The 17,025-nt window shown below is 38.9% G+C and overlaps 1 protein-coding gene across 8 annotated transcripts in view; it reads right to left on the bottom strand.

The window, feature by feature from the left end:
* The window catches only part of MAP3K13 (mitogen-activated protein kinase kinase kinase 13), a 170,682-nt gene extending 154,738 nt beyond the window's left edge, over positions 1 to 15,944 (bottom strand). For 2 of the 8 annotated variants that reach the window (XM_086674908.1, XM_086674914.1), the window contains exons 1-2: positions 15,856 to 15,936; positions 13,607 to 13,733 (exon numbers count right to left, since the gene is read on the bottom strand). The gene's annotated coding sequence lies outside the window, so the exon portion shown is untranslated. The other 6 variants (XM_086674913.1, XM_086674910.1, XM_086674911.1 and 3 more) reach the window with 6 other exon arrangements.
* Between the last annotated feature and the right edge of the window lie 1,081 nt (positions 15,945 to 17,025).

The raw sequence follows: 17,025 nt of genomic DNA, 5'->3' as shown, positions 1-17,025 counted from the left end.
ATATCTCTGCTAAAATTCTTCATCTGTTCATGCATATGTCCTACCTTTTCCACTAGATTCTTTAACATACTAGTCACAATTAAAGTTCCTGTCTGATAGTTCCAACATGAATCATCTCTGGTGCTGGGTCTGTCCGTTGCTTTGTATCTTAAAAATGGATGGGTTTTTTTTCATATATTTTTAAATTTTTGATTGAATGCCACACACTGACTACAGAATAACCATACAAACTAGGGAAAAGAATAGTAACTCTTGGAAAAACGTGCATGCCTATTCTTCTGTCCTGCAACCAGGTAAACTGAAATTCCAAAGAGACATAATCTAGTCAGTAGGTGAGCTGGTTTTATTGTTGCTATAGTTACTTTCTGTGCCTCTTCCTCCAGCAGTGGGCAACAGCTACTTTGTGCTTAGTGTGGACCCCAGGATACTCAGGTTTTATTCAGTGTTCCTGCTCCACACTCAGCTTTCAGTGGTCACTGCATGTCTGTGCCACAGAAGGGGTTCTTTCTCTGCATCCTTGCCCCTTCTGAAGAGATAGACTGCTGTTGTGTGTTACTCAGTGTTAAGTGTATTCGTTCTCTTGGTCTGGCCTCAGTCTTAGGCAGGCACTATACGTCTATGCCTCAGGTATAGACACCCCCAACCGCCCGTGGCAGTGAAACTCTGCCTTGTATCTACAAGGGAACACTGCAAAAACCCCTCCAGCACGCCAGACCCCATACTAACCACAAGTAGTAGCAGCAGCTAATGGTGGAGAGTTTCCTGTACCTCCCAGCGCAGAAAGCTTTTGCTTCTACCTTACCCTCAGAAGCAATGAATCTTTGCCTGGACCCTGAAAAACAAAGTTTCCTGTCCCTTCCCCAGTGGCTTAAGATTTTTGCTTCACACAAGAAAATTATTGGTGGGGCACCTGGGTGACTCAGTCGGTTAAGCATCTGACTTTGGCTCAGGTCATGATCTTGTGTGAGTTCAAGCCCTGGATCGGGCTCTGTGCTGACAGGGTCAGTAAGATGGATAAATAGGAAGCCCCAGATCTAGCTCCCCCAATGAGACACTAACTTAACAATATATGGTCTAAAAGGCCTGTATGTGGCCTCCAAAAACCAGTTAAGAAGTTGTAGTACCCCGGAAAAACTCAAACCCAAGAACAGCCACATTGAATGGGTAAGAAAGCCATTTCATTTCACCTGTTGTAGCCCTTCCCCCAAGGTGGTACACTTCTGTGTGATCAGAAGTAAACACCCAATCCACAGCAACTCCATTGGAATGAGAAGAACAGAACATTCCAAATATTCGAAAGACTGCCTGAGAGACTGGTTTGTCTCATCTGACTTGGAATGCTGAGGCATACTTGGATGGATGCCTTGGGGTCACTGGAAATGGGAGAACACAGAGTTGAGCTCTTGCACCAGAAAGCCTACAATACCACAGACGAACATCAGAGCGAGCAAAAGATTACCAACTCCTGAAAAAGCAACTGGAGAACCTTTCTAACTGGGAAGACACGCAAACAAGCCCAGAGAAGATGCATACCCATGCCAAGTTTGAGAAGTCTCCAGAATCTTTAGTTGGCTGACTGATGAAAGTCTCCCCGTGTATGAAGCTAGTCCATAGAACTGAGAGAGGTAGCTGTTTTTTCAAATGCACAAATCCCAGCAAAATTCCCTGAAGAAACAGAAACATGGCCCAAAGTCAAGGGAACAAAATAAATCTTCAGAAACTGATCCTGAAGGGATGGAAGTGCGTGAATTACCTGACAAAAAATGCAAAACAATCATCTTAAAGATGCTCACTGTGCTACGGGGGTGCCTGGGTGGCGCAGTCGGTTAAGCGTCCGACTTCAGCCAGGTCACGATCTCGCGGTCCGTGAGTTCGAGCCCCGCGTCGGGCTCTGGGCTGATGGCTCGGAGCCTGGAGCCTGTTTCCGATTCTGTGTCTCCCTCTCTCTCTGCCCCTCCCCCGTTCATGCTCTGTCTCTCTCTGTCCCCAAAATAAAACGTTGAAAAAAAAAATTTTTTTTAAAAAAAAAGATGCTCACTGTGCTAAAAGAGAGCATGGTCAAATCAAAGAAATTAGGAAAATGATGCATGAACAAAATGAGAACACCAACAAAGACAGAAACAGAAATTCTAGAGCAGAAGAAAACGAATGGGAAAATCCCCAAATATGTGGAAATTAAACAACACACTCTTAACCATGGTCAAAGAAAAAAACTCACATAAGAAATTAGAAAACACTTTGAGACAAATGAAAACAGAAACACAACATACCAAAATTTATAGGGGGCAACAAAAGCAGTATTAAGAATGGAGCTGGGGCGCCTGGGTGGCGCAGTCGGTTAAGCGTCCGACTTCAGCCAGGTCACGATCTCGCCCGTGAGTTCGAGCCCCGCGTCAGGCTCTGGGCTGACGGCTCGGGGCCTGGAGCCTGTTTCCGATTCTGTGTCTCCCTCTCTCTCTGCTCCTCCCCCGTTCATGCTCTGTCTCTGTCTGTCCCATAAATAAATAAAAACGTTGAAAAAAAAAATTAAAAAAAAAAAAAAAGAATGGAGCTTATAGCAGTAAATGCCTACATTTAAGAAGAAAAAAGAAAGAAAGGAAGAAAGGAAGGAAGAAAGAAAGATTAAAAGTTAAAAAAATAAAGAAGAAAAAAGATCTCAAATCAATAACCTAACTTGAAGAACTAGAAAAAGAACAAACTAAACCCAATTAGCAGAAGGAAGGAAATAATAAAAATTGGTGCAGTAATAAACAAAATTTGGAAAAAATTTAAAAATCAACAAAATGAAAGGCTGATTTTTAAAAAGATCAACAAAATTGACAAGTCTTAGCTTCATGAAGAAAACTAAAAAAAGAGAAAATTCAAACAAAAATCCACAGTGGAAGAGGAGATACTACAACTGATACTGCAGAAATAAAAAAATCAGAGAGTACTATGAGCAACTATCAACTATATACCAACATGTCTCCTCATATTCTTTTTTTTTTTTTTTTTTTTGAGAAACATGGAGCATAAATGAGTTTTCAAAAATACACATTTTCATTATTTCTCTAAGTCTAATGTTGGTTCAGTTCTCCTCTTTCAATCCTGAAAAGCAGGGCAGAACAGAAGATTTTATTTCAAAAAGTACCGTTTATGTCCAGGTCAAAGATAGAAAGGAGAAAGGTAAAAAAGAAGAAAAAATCAAAGAAGAGCACATTTTGCCAGTGGAACCCCACCTAGCTAAATATTCTCATCTTTTGCTTCAAAATACCAACCTTGTTTAACAAGGTACTGCAGTTAACTGAAAGGCTTGCAGTCTACACTCACACACATCTCCTGTTTATCTCTGACCTACAGTGATCTCCACAATTCTCAGACTCAGTTTTATTTATTTTTTTTTAATTTTTTTTTCAACGTTTATTTATTTTTGGGACAGAGAGAGACACAGCATGAACGGGGGAGGGGCAGAGAGAGAGGGAGACACAGAATCGGAAACAGGCTCCAGGCTCTGAGCCGTCAGCCCAGAGCCTGACGCGGGGCTCGAACTCACGGACTGCGAGATCGTGACCTGGCTGAAGTCGGACGCTTAACCAACTGCGCCACCCAGGCGCCCCTCAGACTCAGTTTTAAATGGCAAAAAGACAAAACAGAATTGGGAAAGTATACATCGCATGAACACAAAGGCATGTACTCTATGATGTCCCATTTAACTTCACACACACCCAAATACACACACACATGCACGCACATACACACCAGGTAACTTTCATTTTGGTTACTATATCGGGGAAAGATTTCTTGAAGTCTAATTCATCTGCTTTACTCCCAATCCTTCACCTCGATTCAATTGTTAATTATATAAAAGTCTATTTCTTTTTTTCCAGTTTTATTGATATAATTAACATATATAACCTTGCATCGGTTAAAGTGTAGGGCAATCATTTGATACATGTATATACTGCAGAATGAAAACTCTTTCTTTTTTTTTTTTATTTATTTTGAGAGAGAATGAGTGTGAGTGGGGGAGGGGCAGGGAGAGGAGGAGACAGAATTCCAAGCAGGCTCTGCATTGTCAGGGCAGAGCCCTACACAGGGCTCCAACCCACAAACTGCGAGATCATGACCTGAGCTGAAAGTCGGACTTTTAACCGACTGAGCCACCCAGGCGCCCATGAAAAATCAATTTCTAAGTTGCCAATTCTCTACCTCAAGAGGAAGGAGGCCATAACCACTGGAATCTCATACTATCTCGTGATTAGAGTCAGAGAAACTAGAATAATTAATGTCCTGGTAGGTTTCTTTGACAGTGGACTTTCAAAATTATTCCATTACTAAGTTTGAATCAACCTTGGAAATGTCCTGTACACAATATAAGCATGGTGGCCATGACTGTCATCCCTCAGATGTAGCAGAGGTTTTATTATAGATAGACTGTTCATGTTTTATACCAATGGAGAATTTCCTAATACAGATAGCAAGTTCTTTCTAGGAGAGTAATTTCATGGGAGCGCCTGGGTGGCTCAGTCAGGTAAGCATTTGGCTCCTGATTTTGGCTCAGGCCAAGATCTCATAGTCAAGCCCCGAGTCTGGCTCTTCACTGACAGCATGGAGCCTACTTGGGATTCTCTCTCCCTCTCTCTGCCCCTCCTGGACTCATGTGTGTGTTCTCTCTCTCTCTCAAAATAAATAAATAATACATTTTTAAAAGAAGAGTAATTTCATGACTTCCTATTGTTAAATCAAGTAGGTTTTCTGGGTTTCTATGTATGACCCCAATGTCTGTGACCTGTGCCACAGAACAAAGTTCATTATTCCAGTCCAATGATCATTTCTGATCAAGTTAAATTCTTTAATAAGCCAAATTTACAACCTGCCTCTTGTTCTGGGTGCTGGGGAGAAACAATGCTGAATAGTGTGTCAGTCAGAGGTAAGTACCATGGAGAAAAATAAAGCAGGGAAGGGGAAGAGAAATGTCATGGGGTGGTGATGAGGTTACAATTTTAAATAAGACGGTCAGAGAGGGACTTATTGAGGGGACAAACCATGACGTGAAGGAACTGAAGATGAGAGATAAAACCCACATAGATATCTAAGGCAAGAGCATCTCAGGCACAGGGAATATCAAGTACCAAGTTCCCAAGGCAGAACAGAGATTTGTGTTTCTGAGGGTCAGCCAGGAGACCATCAGATGATCGAGAGATAAGGGGAGAGCAAAGGCAGCTCAGGTAAGGCCCTGGAGACCATCATAAAGACTCTGGCTTATAAATGGAATGAGATGAGAAGCAACTGGAAGGTTCTGAAGAGAAGAAATTACATAAATTAGAAGAAAATACAGTATCTGAAATATCTAAATGAAAAGAGTGGTAGTTGTGGGAAGCATTAGTCTGCAAATATTTACTGAATCCATACTATTTACTAGGATTTTCCTCGGCACAGAGCCCAACACAGGGCTTGAACCCACAAATCTTGAGATTATGATGTGAGTCAAAGTCAGATGCTTAACTGACTGAGCCACCCAGGCACCCCTAGAGTTGTGTTTTTTGAAGATGACTCAAAAGAAATTAGAGTTGTATTTTTAGAAGATGACTCTAGGGGCACCTGGGTGGCTCAGTCAGTTGAGCCTCCGACTTCGGCTCAGGTCATGATCTCTCAGTTCGTGAGAGCCCCGTGTCCGACTCTGTGCTGACAGCTCAGAGCCTGGAGCCTGCTTCGGATTCTGTGACTCCCTCTCTCTCTGCCCCTCCCCTGCTTGTGCTCTGTCCCTCTCTCTCAAAAATGAATAAACGTTAAAAAAAATTTTTTTTAAGATGACTCTAAAAGCAATGAGATTAGAGGAGTAAGGAGTGTGTACAGCAGGCTAATCAGCTATTAAAGAAGTGAGGGCAAAGATAATGGAGGTGTAAATTAGTGTAGTGGATGTGGGACTAGAAAGACGTGGAGAGTTTGAAAGATACTTAGGAGGGAGAAAAGACAGAATATGATGATGGATTAAATTCCTGAGAGTTGAGGAAGAAAGTCAAGAATGGCTGAGGTTGCCTACTTTTCTTGACTTTTTGTGTAGATAGATCCTATCTCCTTCACAGAGAGAATATAGATACCGATGTGATTCCTTCTGCAGAGGAGGAATAAGAAAAAGCTGATCATATATGCTAATAAGCCTATATGCCATTGCTGCCAATTGTTATACACAAATTGCACAAGTTATGCAATTTGTTCTGTTTCCACCGATGTATGAAACTTGGCTATGACTGTTCAGCAAAATGAAGCAGCTGGATTCTACATCTTAAATCTTCTGATAAATATTCATGTTGCTAGTATTATATAGATTTATATAATACAAATTATGTACATGATTTAAGCACATTTACATTATACATGCTTACAAAGCAGGGAACATCAATGTTTTCTACAGCATTCCATCAAAGCTTAAGTAAATAATCCCAAGGCACCAAATATAAATTTTCAGTACACTATAGCACTAAAGAATTAGTTCTTTAAAAGTCACCTTATTCCTACCAATGCTGTCACCAAAAAAGTGGATTATCTGTTTTTAGGAAAAGTTGAATAATACTGGTGACTTACTTAAGTCATTAAAGGTAAATTTAGTCACTCAAAGAAAGACAACTTGACATTTTCTCTTTTAGAGACCATCAAACTCCTAGTCGTGCTAACTATATTCTCTATAGCCTGTCTCCCTGGAGTCCTCAAACAATTTTAACCTAAATGGGAGTTTTTTGTTTTGATAAAAGCAAAAGATTTTCAAAAGAAAATACATTTGATACAATCTTTCTACTAGTATGAGGTTGAACCAACCTTAAATGTTTTTTAACATTTAAGAGTTGATGTGTCAGAGTTGATGGTATTAGAATATTAAATAAAATACCCAGAAGGCCTAGAGGCTTTCTTTGTGCTCTGAAATGAAAAAAATCTCATTAATTAGGCTAAAAATCAGATTGATATTAATTGTCAATTCCTTTGTCACAAGTAGCAGTAGTATGAAGTAAAAAAGAAACGATGTCCTAAGAATCCAAATGGGTAGAAAAGCATTAATGCGAAAATAAGACACCTGGATTAGCAACTGCAACTCATAGGAAAAAAATGCATTTTATTTATGACGAAGTACACAAATACAAACACACACACATTCACACATACATATTACTGTACTCTTACTGTGTGGGATGCAGGGTGAAATTTTTTGCTCTACGTTCCTTCACTTAAAAAAAATGCTGGTCACAACTTAGTAGGCAAATGTTGTGAGCTACGAATGTATTACAACACATAACTGCTCTAGAGCAATATAAATGCTAACTTACAATTTTAGGGAAATTTACAGTTTTCCTCCTTCTTAGAATTAGCCTGCAAGAGTACTCTGAGTACTCAGTGAAAACAAAAATTAACATAGCCTTGTTCCCATGTATGTAGCCTGGATGTGGTGTCCACTTTCAATGTGCTTAAATCATCTACCTTCCCAGGCCCAAGACCTGAGGGAATGACTTGTAACAGGACTCTATGTCTATACTGCACATTTATATAAAAGTCCTTTTTATATACATTATTTCATTTGACCCTCACAACAACCCTGGAAGGTAGGCAGGGAAGATATTATCAGATTTACTTTACAGATGAAATTAAGGTTGAGAGGGTATGTGACTTTCCCAGTTACAAAATATCTAGTAAGAGGCAGAGAATAAGCATCATTAACTTTTAGGTCAAAGGCTCTTCTCTCTAAGCCACTGACAATATAATCTGACCTCAAATATTTTTACCACTTCACTCTCACCGCTTTTTGTTGATTCAGGTTTTTATAGGCTACAACAAAAGACCTGATTCTAAACTTATCATGCCCAGTTTATGCTTCTCTACTGATGAAAACTATGGCCACTGGACATATATTCTTTTGGAAGGCACTGTTCCTTGGCTCCAATCTGAAGGAACATAAGCAATATGAAAGACCCAAGGCAATTGAAAGGAAATTGAAGAGAAATCAGAGGAAAGGATATAAAATGGAATGCTTTGGTGGATTTTAGTCCCTGTAAGCTTTTACTTTTGTAAGAGGATTCAATGGAGAGCTTTAATGCAGATGAAACTTGAGGCTTTTGAAGAGGATCTAAGTCTTGATGAAGTTATTCAAACTCAAATCTTGAATGCATAATGATGGAGGGCCCCACAGTCTTCAAAAATGTGTACTTGATGCTTAAAACACACACACACACACACACACACACACACACACACACACACACACAAATTCTACTAGCAAGCCTAATCAATTTTTTTAAGGGTTCTGAAAAGCTTCAACTCTTTGGCCAATAATTAGTCAGACTACCAGATACTGTGCTGAAAGAACAGAAAGAGAAAACCCAAGTGAAATAAAGAAAAAGAAAAGGAAACAAAGATTTTAAGAGATATAGTATACAGAATGGCTAAATATGCTCACTGGCTTATCTAATTAATATTCTTCACTTCAAATTGCAGAAATCAAACTTCTTATAGAACCAACCGGGGCTGTAGTCAGATAAACTGACTTAATGATAATTTCCTGAATCTCTCTGATCACTAGCCACGGTATTCGATAGTCTAAAACAGCTTTTGATCTTTGAAAGCATGGCCAAAATATTTGTTGGAAGAGACAGCATAAAATAAGGTTGCTTTTGTGGGGTACAGAAAGAAACTGAACTAGGAATATTATGGTTTGAAAATATTTAACAAGGGAGAAAAGACAACACCATACAGTGGAAAAATTCAGACCAGTTTGCAGGTTTTAATGAAAAACATATAGTAAATCTCACTGACTACCTTAGTGCTCATTGTTTCTTTTTATTTTATGTGCTCCTATAAACCTGCCTTTTTTCCAAGAAAACTTTTAAGCTTTTAAAAATTAACAATAATAATAGCAACTAATATATAGTGATTCTATACTTTGTGCTGGGCACTACTCTAAGAATTTTATGTAGATTACTTTATTTAACCCTCGCAACAATCTTATGAATTTGATAATTTTGTTATCCTCAATTTACAAAGGAAGAAACTGAGGCACACAAAAATTAAGAAAATCTGGTAGTTTACCTGGCTGGTAAATAGTGGAATTAGGATTCAAACTCAGGCCCTCTGTCTCAAGACTATCAACCTATACCCACTAATATAAATTGGTTTCAGTGCAACAAAATCGACCAAGACTAAGGCTTTCTTCAAATCAGCATTCTGCCATGTCACAATCTTTCACTGCATGTTCTGATTAGAAAGGATAGTGACTAGGGGCGCCTGGGTGGCGCAGTCGGTTAAGCGTCCGACTTCAGCCAGGTCACGATCTCGCGGTCCGTGAGTTCGAGCCCCGCGTCGGGCTCTGGGCTGATGGCTCAGAGCCTGGAGCCTGTTTCCGATTCTGTGTCTCCCTCTCTCTCTTGCCCCTCCCCCGTTCATGCTCTGTCTCTCTCTGTCCCAAAAATAAATAAACGTTGAAAAAAAAAATTTAAAAAAAGAAAGGATAGTGACTAATTTCAGTTTCCAAACAGGAGTAATGTAGAATCAGTTTCAGCAGTCACTACTCCAAAGTGACAACCTGCAGGAATGTCAAAGGACTTTAAAAATAACATACCACTAAAATATTAATAATGGTAGGGGATTATAGGTGACTATTTCTCTTTTGGTGATACATAAATATATATATATATATATATATATATATATATATATATATATATGTCTATATTTATATCACCCCAAAATATATTTCTATATTCTAGTTTTTGTCAAGTGGACATGGGTCACTTGTATAATAAAAAAAAAAGGCTGTTACACATGTCATCACCATTATTAGCATGGATATATATTGAACTTACAATAGCACTTGGCCCACTCACAATTTGCTGCTTCTAGCGTACTGTGGGGTAAGATACCAGTTAATTAAGCCCTTTTAAAAAAAAGTCAATAAACTGACTAAGGACCTAAGAAAAAGCCTATGGGTTTTGCGTCTTAAAATTTGGCAAGTCAGGTAATTTTTAAATTTACTTCCTGGTTTACGTAAATTGAGATTAGTGGATAAGTGATGGGTGGATAAGTTAGCTATCAGTATTTAATGACAGGGATGATACGGGCACCTGGGTGGCTCAGTTGGTTAAGCGTCCGACTTTGGCTCAGGTCATGATCTCGCCATTCCTGAGTTCAAGCCCTGCATTGGGCTCTGTGCTGACAGCTTGCAGCCTGGAGCCTGTTTCAGATTCTGTGTCTCCCTCTCTCTCTCTGCCCTTGCCCTGCTTGCGCGCGCGCTCTCTCTCTCTCTCAAAAATAAATAAACATTTAAAAACACTTTAAAGACAGGGATGATAGAATGTATACTCATACTGTGATAAATACTTCATTGCAGTGTAAAAAGAAAGTTTTAGGATTTGAAAGGAACCTTTATAATAATCTAGTACAATCTCCCATACAATGAGAATCCCCTATACAACAGTCCTGATGTTCAATGTTCAATCTCTGCTTAAGCAGCCCTAATGACCTCAAGTTCACTGCCTCTAGACACAATCTACTCCCCTGCTGACTAGTTTCCTACCTTTATTTGGCCTCACACAACAGACAAGTATGCTTCCTAGCCTACAGTTTCTCCAACTCTTCCAAAGTCTTCTATTTTCTGAACAAAATGGTCCAGTCCCCTCCATCTAGATCACCACAGTTATCCTTTTACATAATCACAAAACTAATTAAAAACAATTCTTGTGTTCTTCAAGGTATAAATAACAATGAAATCAGGTTCTGTAGAATAATGTCTTGTTAGTTAGTGGATCTAGTTCATCCATCTTGGTCATACACAATTGGAAAGGTAGTAAAGACTTATGGTCCGAGCTCAAATTCAAATTGAACAGCCATGTATTTTTGAGTGCTCCTTTCTTTTCTCTCCCCCAAAACAATACCACAGAACAGAATCTTAAGACATACCTTCATCCATAATCTTACATGTAGCTAGATTTTAATTTTCTCTCAGGCTTCTATCTACCTTGCCATCATTTGAACTTGTGAATGATCTTAAAACATCCCAAATTCTTTAAGTTGCTCTCATAATCATGAATTAGCCCACGACAGGCCCAGCTCTGAGGTCTTAAAATTCTGACGTTTTTTTTTTCTCCTGTGCTAACTGGATATCTTTCTATCTAGAACTTCTGGTTTTACAGAAAATTGTATATACACTATATACATTATTATTGTATACATTATACATTTATATACATTTTATATACATTATGTGTAAAATAAAATATATATGCATTTTATAAATCCATATCTATATGCATAGACAAACACATATACATGTATCTTCCCCAATTCTATGTTATCTACATGTAACTTTCCTGTTCACCTGCTCCTTTCTTTCTATGTGTTACCTTTACCATATCCATCTTGACTCTGGAAAACACAGTCTACCCTTGGATTCAATTCATTGCAAGAAAAGGAGTCCAACTCTAGGCATCCTGCCCAATGATTTCCACTTTGTGGCTTGTAGTGATTAATCTCATTGACCTCAAGAAGCAAAGCATCATTTAACTTAAAGGATTATATGCAAAATACTCTGCCAAAGTATGTATAAAACACCTAACATACCATAATCTGTTCTATTGCATTAATCATGACTCAGTCCCCCTGATAAGTGGCCTTCATTTTGATTTCATGAAATACACAATCGGTGGTATCCTAGAGTTATGTATCTTACAAAGCCTATTCTTAAGCAAGTTTCAAATAAAATCCCTTTACTAATGAAATGAAGATTATTATATCTTTAAATTTCTTGTATTCACCTATTACTATTCCAAATTTCCCACAATGAAACTGTGGAAAGACAAAGATGGCTAGAGAAGTAAATGTCACGAGAAATTTTTGCTGAGTCCCATGACAAATAATCAGTCACTTCAAACTATTCTTTGTGGTTTACTGATTGTGCTAACAGAGAGAATAAGCCATTCTTTGAAATGTTTTAAACCAGCTCTAAACATCAAGACAAAGTAAAAGAATAACTAAGATTTGTTTAAAGAGTAGAGTCCTTCAATTGCAATTCAAATAAAACAAAGTCCATCACATTCAGTAATACTGAGAGGCTCAGAAGAACCATGCCCATATAATGCAAACCTAGCTTGCAAAAAAAGGTAACATCCATATTACCTAGTGAGGTCAGCAACATGCTATAAATTCTATGTGAGTATAAATTCAAGATTAAAAGCCTATAATAATATCATCAAACCTTCCATGCAGCTCTGACAAAATGTTACCTCACTTAGGCAACCCTACTCCCTCTGAATGATGCAAATAATTATAAGGACAAAAGTCATAGGAATATTTGTTGGCTCCCATAATTCTTAAATTAGGCTGAAGCCTTGTCATTTGTTTGTTCTTTAGTATTATAAAAACATGTTCATAATTGAAAATTCAATCCACCAAAAAGAGTACACAGAAAAAAATATGTCATCTTCTTACTGTAAACCTATAGTCCCATTAACCAGGAGTACCTGTCAATAGTTTCTCACATAGATTTAAAGAAATTTTGCATGTATATATATAAATGTATGCTTTTAAAAACACAAAGTGAAAACATACTATACAAAGAGTTCTATATCATTTTTTTCTCAGTTAACAATATATCTTAGAGGTTTTGCCATATCTCTGCCTATGAATTTGCTTCATTCTAAGAGCTACAAAGTACTACGTTGCATGAAGGCATTTATTTAACCAGACCTCTACTGAGGGATGTTTAGGTTATTCTTACTTTGTTTTTTTAATTTTAAATAATATGGTAATGATACCTTTATATACAAATTTTTGTATGCAAGCACAAATATATATGAAAGATGAACTCCTAGAAGTACTGGCTGGTTTTGGAATTGAGCAAATTCTAAAAAAGCAGTCAGTGTGTCTACAAAGGAGACCAGGAAAAACTATAAGTTTAATGCTTAGTGATTAAAAGGTGCTGAACATGATCACAAAGTTAGAAGTTAAGGATTTGAAAGTTAAACTCCTAAGCTAGGAAAGGTGAAATAGGAAAAAAAAACCAGAAAGCTTACCCCTGGAACAGAAAGATAAAAGGCCTGTAGAATGAATCATGTAAGAGATTTTTTTTAAAGGAAAAAAAAAAAGCATAAATAAAGCAGGATAAAGGGTGAAAAAAAAGAACTTTTTTTTTTTTTTTTTTTTTTTTTTTTTTTTTACTTTTCTCACTTTAACCTAACATATAAAGTAAAATTGGCCAAAAGATTTGGTACATATATTATTACAGAGCCAAACTTGGATGTGAGATGATTTAAATGACTATCTGAGGCCCTATTGCTACAGGGTATCCCCAGGTTGATATATTCTATCAGGCCCTAATGTGCTGAGGGATCTCCCCCCAAAAAAAGACGGTAGAGCAGTAATCTTCCAGGAATAATATAACTTGCCAATCTCTTTAATTTCTGATCAATTTTATAGGGAATGGTAATCATTGCCTCATATATACAGAACAAACTTCTCTCTGGAAGGTCTAGATTAAAACATAATTTGAAGAGACTCATTCTACATTTTCCAAACACAATCCTACAATTACCTAGACTAATCCAAGGCTGTTCTATTTCTCACCTAACATAAAACATAGTCAACAACTTACCTTTCCCAAAGTGCTAGGATTTGAATGCCACAATACAAATTGATTCATGTTTTTGTCCAATAATGGTCGGTGGATTTCTTTAAATGAAGTCCATGTTAGAGTCCATTGATATCAGTATTCTGCAAAACTGAAACCTCAAGAACGTCAATGCACATACTTAAGTTACCACTTGGACACTAACTTACTAAGAATAATAGTTATGATAGTTATTATTATGAATATAGACATTTAGATATGCAAAATCAGTGAATATGACCTTGGACAGCAGAGTGAGGTGGCAAAACTATATTTTCAAGTAAGACATTACTATTAACAAAATCTAGAGGATCTCAAAACACTGCTTTGTACCAAATTTATATGTATTCTAAAGGTGGCAGCATAGTGAGAACATGTAAAGACGGTAATGATTTGGATACCAACCCTTTCCAGAAATTGGGAAAACAAGTTTTAAAGGCAGGCAAACTTTTTATTTATTTATTTTTTCAACGTTTATTTATTTTTGGGACAGAGAGAGACAGAGCATGAACGGGGGAGGGGCAGAGAGAGAGGGAGACACAGAATCGGAAACAGGCTCCAGGCTCTGAGCCATCAGCCCAGAGCCTGATGCGGGGCTCGAACTCACAGACCGGGAGATCGTGACCTGGCTGAAGTCGGATGCTTAACCGACTGCGCCACCCAGGCGCCCCCAAACTTTTTAAATTTAAATGACTATAAAAATGTATTTACATGTCTACTTTCTAGGTTTTTTCAACCTATTTTTAAAAATATCTTGAATTTCTTTTTTATGATTTTATTTTTAAGTAATCTCTACATCTAACACAGGGCTCAAACCCACAACCCTGAGATCAAGTCACATGCTCCACTGACCGAGGCAGCCAGGTGCCCCTTGGATTTTTAAATCTAAAAATGCTTACTAGTTTCTTCTCTGTAAAAACAAACAAAGGCATACATTCAGGTTTTCCTATTCCATTATATCCAGTCTAAAAAGATTCTAGAACCTCTTAGGAGCTACATTAGACAGCACAAAGCCCATAAACAGAATCACTGCATCCAGATAATGATTCATGCCCAGATCCCATTACACTGCCTGATGTGTCCGTCCTCCACACTTTTTCTCATTTGACAATCGAAACCAATCTGGTTACAGCACCTGTTCTTTAGGTCTGTGCCCATTCTTCATCACATTTAAGACACCTAAACAAATATTTTATAGAGAAGACAATTTAATCTCCTGGGAGTCATTCTTTTGGATGCCTCCTACAACTGTGTGTAAGGAGTTGATGTTATGTGAACACACCAGGTGAAATCTCTGACTGGACTTTTATAAATTAATATTTTCATCTTTGTTATGAAATAATTTTTATTTACCTCTCAAATGTAAGAAGTACCCCAATATAAGAAAGAAAACATGGAAAAAATGGAAAGTAAGTTACATTGCTGAAAAGAAAGCACTTATATCACCAATTAAAAGCTCCGTGCTACACCTGCAGCTTACCGTTTGATGGCCACCTCCCCCACCTCCCCCATCATTACCTGGAAGTTCTTCCCAGGAAAGTAAAAGGATCTGAAAGAAGCTAAATTAGTCGCCTTATCCTCCACGCCCACCATCGAAAATATTAAGACAAATATTTCTAAATTGCAATAACCCCACAAAACAACAATCGTGTTCTGAATACTCCTTCAGCATCCTCGTAACTCACAGGCTAGCAAACTAAATTGGAGTCACTTCCACACTCAGATAGAGATCCTGAAGTTCGGGAGAAGTTCTCCCTTCTCAGTGAGAATCTGGTTCGTGCGTTCATATTAAATTATTCATTCATCCAACAACATCTAAAGAATGCCCGATAGTGGCAAGGCATTGTCCTGGATTAAGAGGTGAAGTACCTGTCCCCTATTAACAGAACGAAGGCGGGGGTCGGAGTGGGTAAGAAATGAACTCTAGATCTGCTCATCTCAATGCCCAGGCTCCACCTCTAACCCCAGAGCGCCAAGGCTCAGGAGCTCATGAACCCCCGGCGATGACCAATTCCTGAAGTCTCAACCTGTATTTCCTCGACGACCTGGGTCCTCACAACCCGGTTCCCAAAGTTCCTCGCACCCCTGTCTCCCCGGGCAGTCCCACGGCAAGGAGCTTTTCCTCCAGCCTAACGCAAGCCACCTCTCCCTGCCCAAACTGGGGCCTGCAGCAAGCTAGGCCGCCAACCTCAACTTCCACCCCTGACCCCGTCCAAGTTTGGCCCGCAGGTTACCTGCCCCGGATCCAAGGTTCCAGGATGACCACAGACGCTCCGCCCCTCCCATCGCGACGCCCTCCACCACCAGGGACCGCCTCCAGGGCGTAACTTCCTGTGCATCACTTCCGGCCGAAATTCCGCTAGGCCAGGTAGTCCTGCTCAGCGCCCAACCCCGCTAGATGTCACTTCCGATTTCTTCCTCGGTTTCCCCCGGATCCCAAAGCGCTCCTGATCCTATTTATCGGGTTCTCTTGCGGCCAGCTTTTCTAAACGGTTGTATAATCCAGCTCGGAGAAGTTCATTTTTTGTTTTTCAGACTTCTTTGCCAGCTTCTGCAGGCTTCTGAAGTTTCTTATGCTCCCTCTGTGTCTTGAACACAGATTGTTGTGATTTTTCCGATTTCTCTGCGCCGTGGAGTGCTTGGGAGTGTGGGCAGCTGTGCTGCCAAGTTCCGAATGCTGCCTCTCACTTGTAAGAGTGTTACCTTGGCAAGTCACTTAACCTTTCTGTGCCCGTTTCGTTGTGAAACAGAGATGATCCTCGTACCTGGAACATGGAGGGGGGTGTATTTCTTGAGATTATACATGTAAAACTCTGGCTCAATGAGGCTTAACCATTAGAAGCACTCTCTTGTTTCCTGTTGGAACATGTAAGTAGTTAGGAAAGCTGGAACCGGTTTTCCTGTTATCTGTTGTATCCTCAGCATGTAATCAAGTGATTAATGATACTTGGTACCTTCCTCTGAACTGTGAGCTCCTCCAAAGGTGGAATTTTGTATAGGAACATACTTCAACCCTATTTGAAATCACCTACCTGCTTGGTTATTATGCTAGATACTGGGAGAAAGGTGAATAAAACCCAGGTTCTTCCCTCAAAAATATGGAGATAATAAATTGTGGAAGAAAGAAAGTTAACCTAGGAAAAAACTGGAGACCAGTTGAGGTGAGAATTTATCCTTACAACAAAAACCTCACAGAATGTTAGAAGTGAAAAGAACTTTAATTTAGTTGACCTCTTGATGTTACAAGTAAGGAAAACTGGATCCAAAGAAGCAACTGACTAAGAGTCACACAATTAATGGCAGGGCTAGGACTAGAAGTGGAGTCTCAAAATCCTCACTACCTTCCTCCATTTCCCAAATCTGCCTCAAGGTGTTAATTAGGTAAAAGCAGGTTCACTTTCAAG

Source organism: Puma concolor, chromosome C2, assembly GCF_028749965.1.
Source record: "Puma concolor isolate L17-30 chromosome C2, mPumCon1.1.hap2, whole genome shotgun sequence".
Classification (NCBI taxonomy): Eukaryota; Metazoa; Chordata; class Mammalia; order Carnivora; family Felidae; genus Puma; species Puma concolor.
The sequence above is the reverse complement of the archived record's forward strand: the minus strand, read 5'-3'. Positions and strand labels throughout refer to the sequence as shown.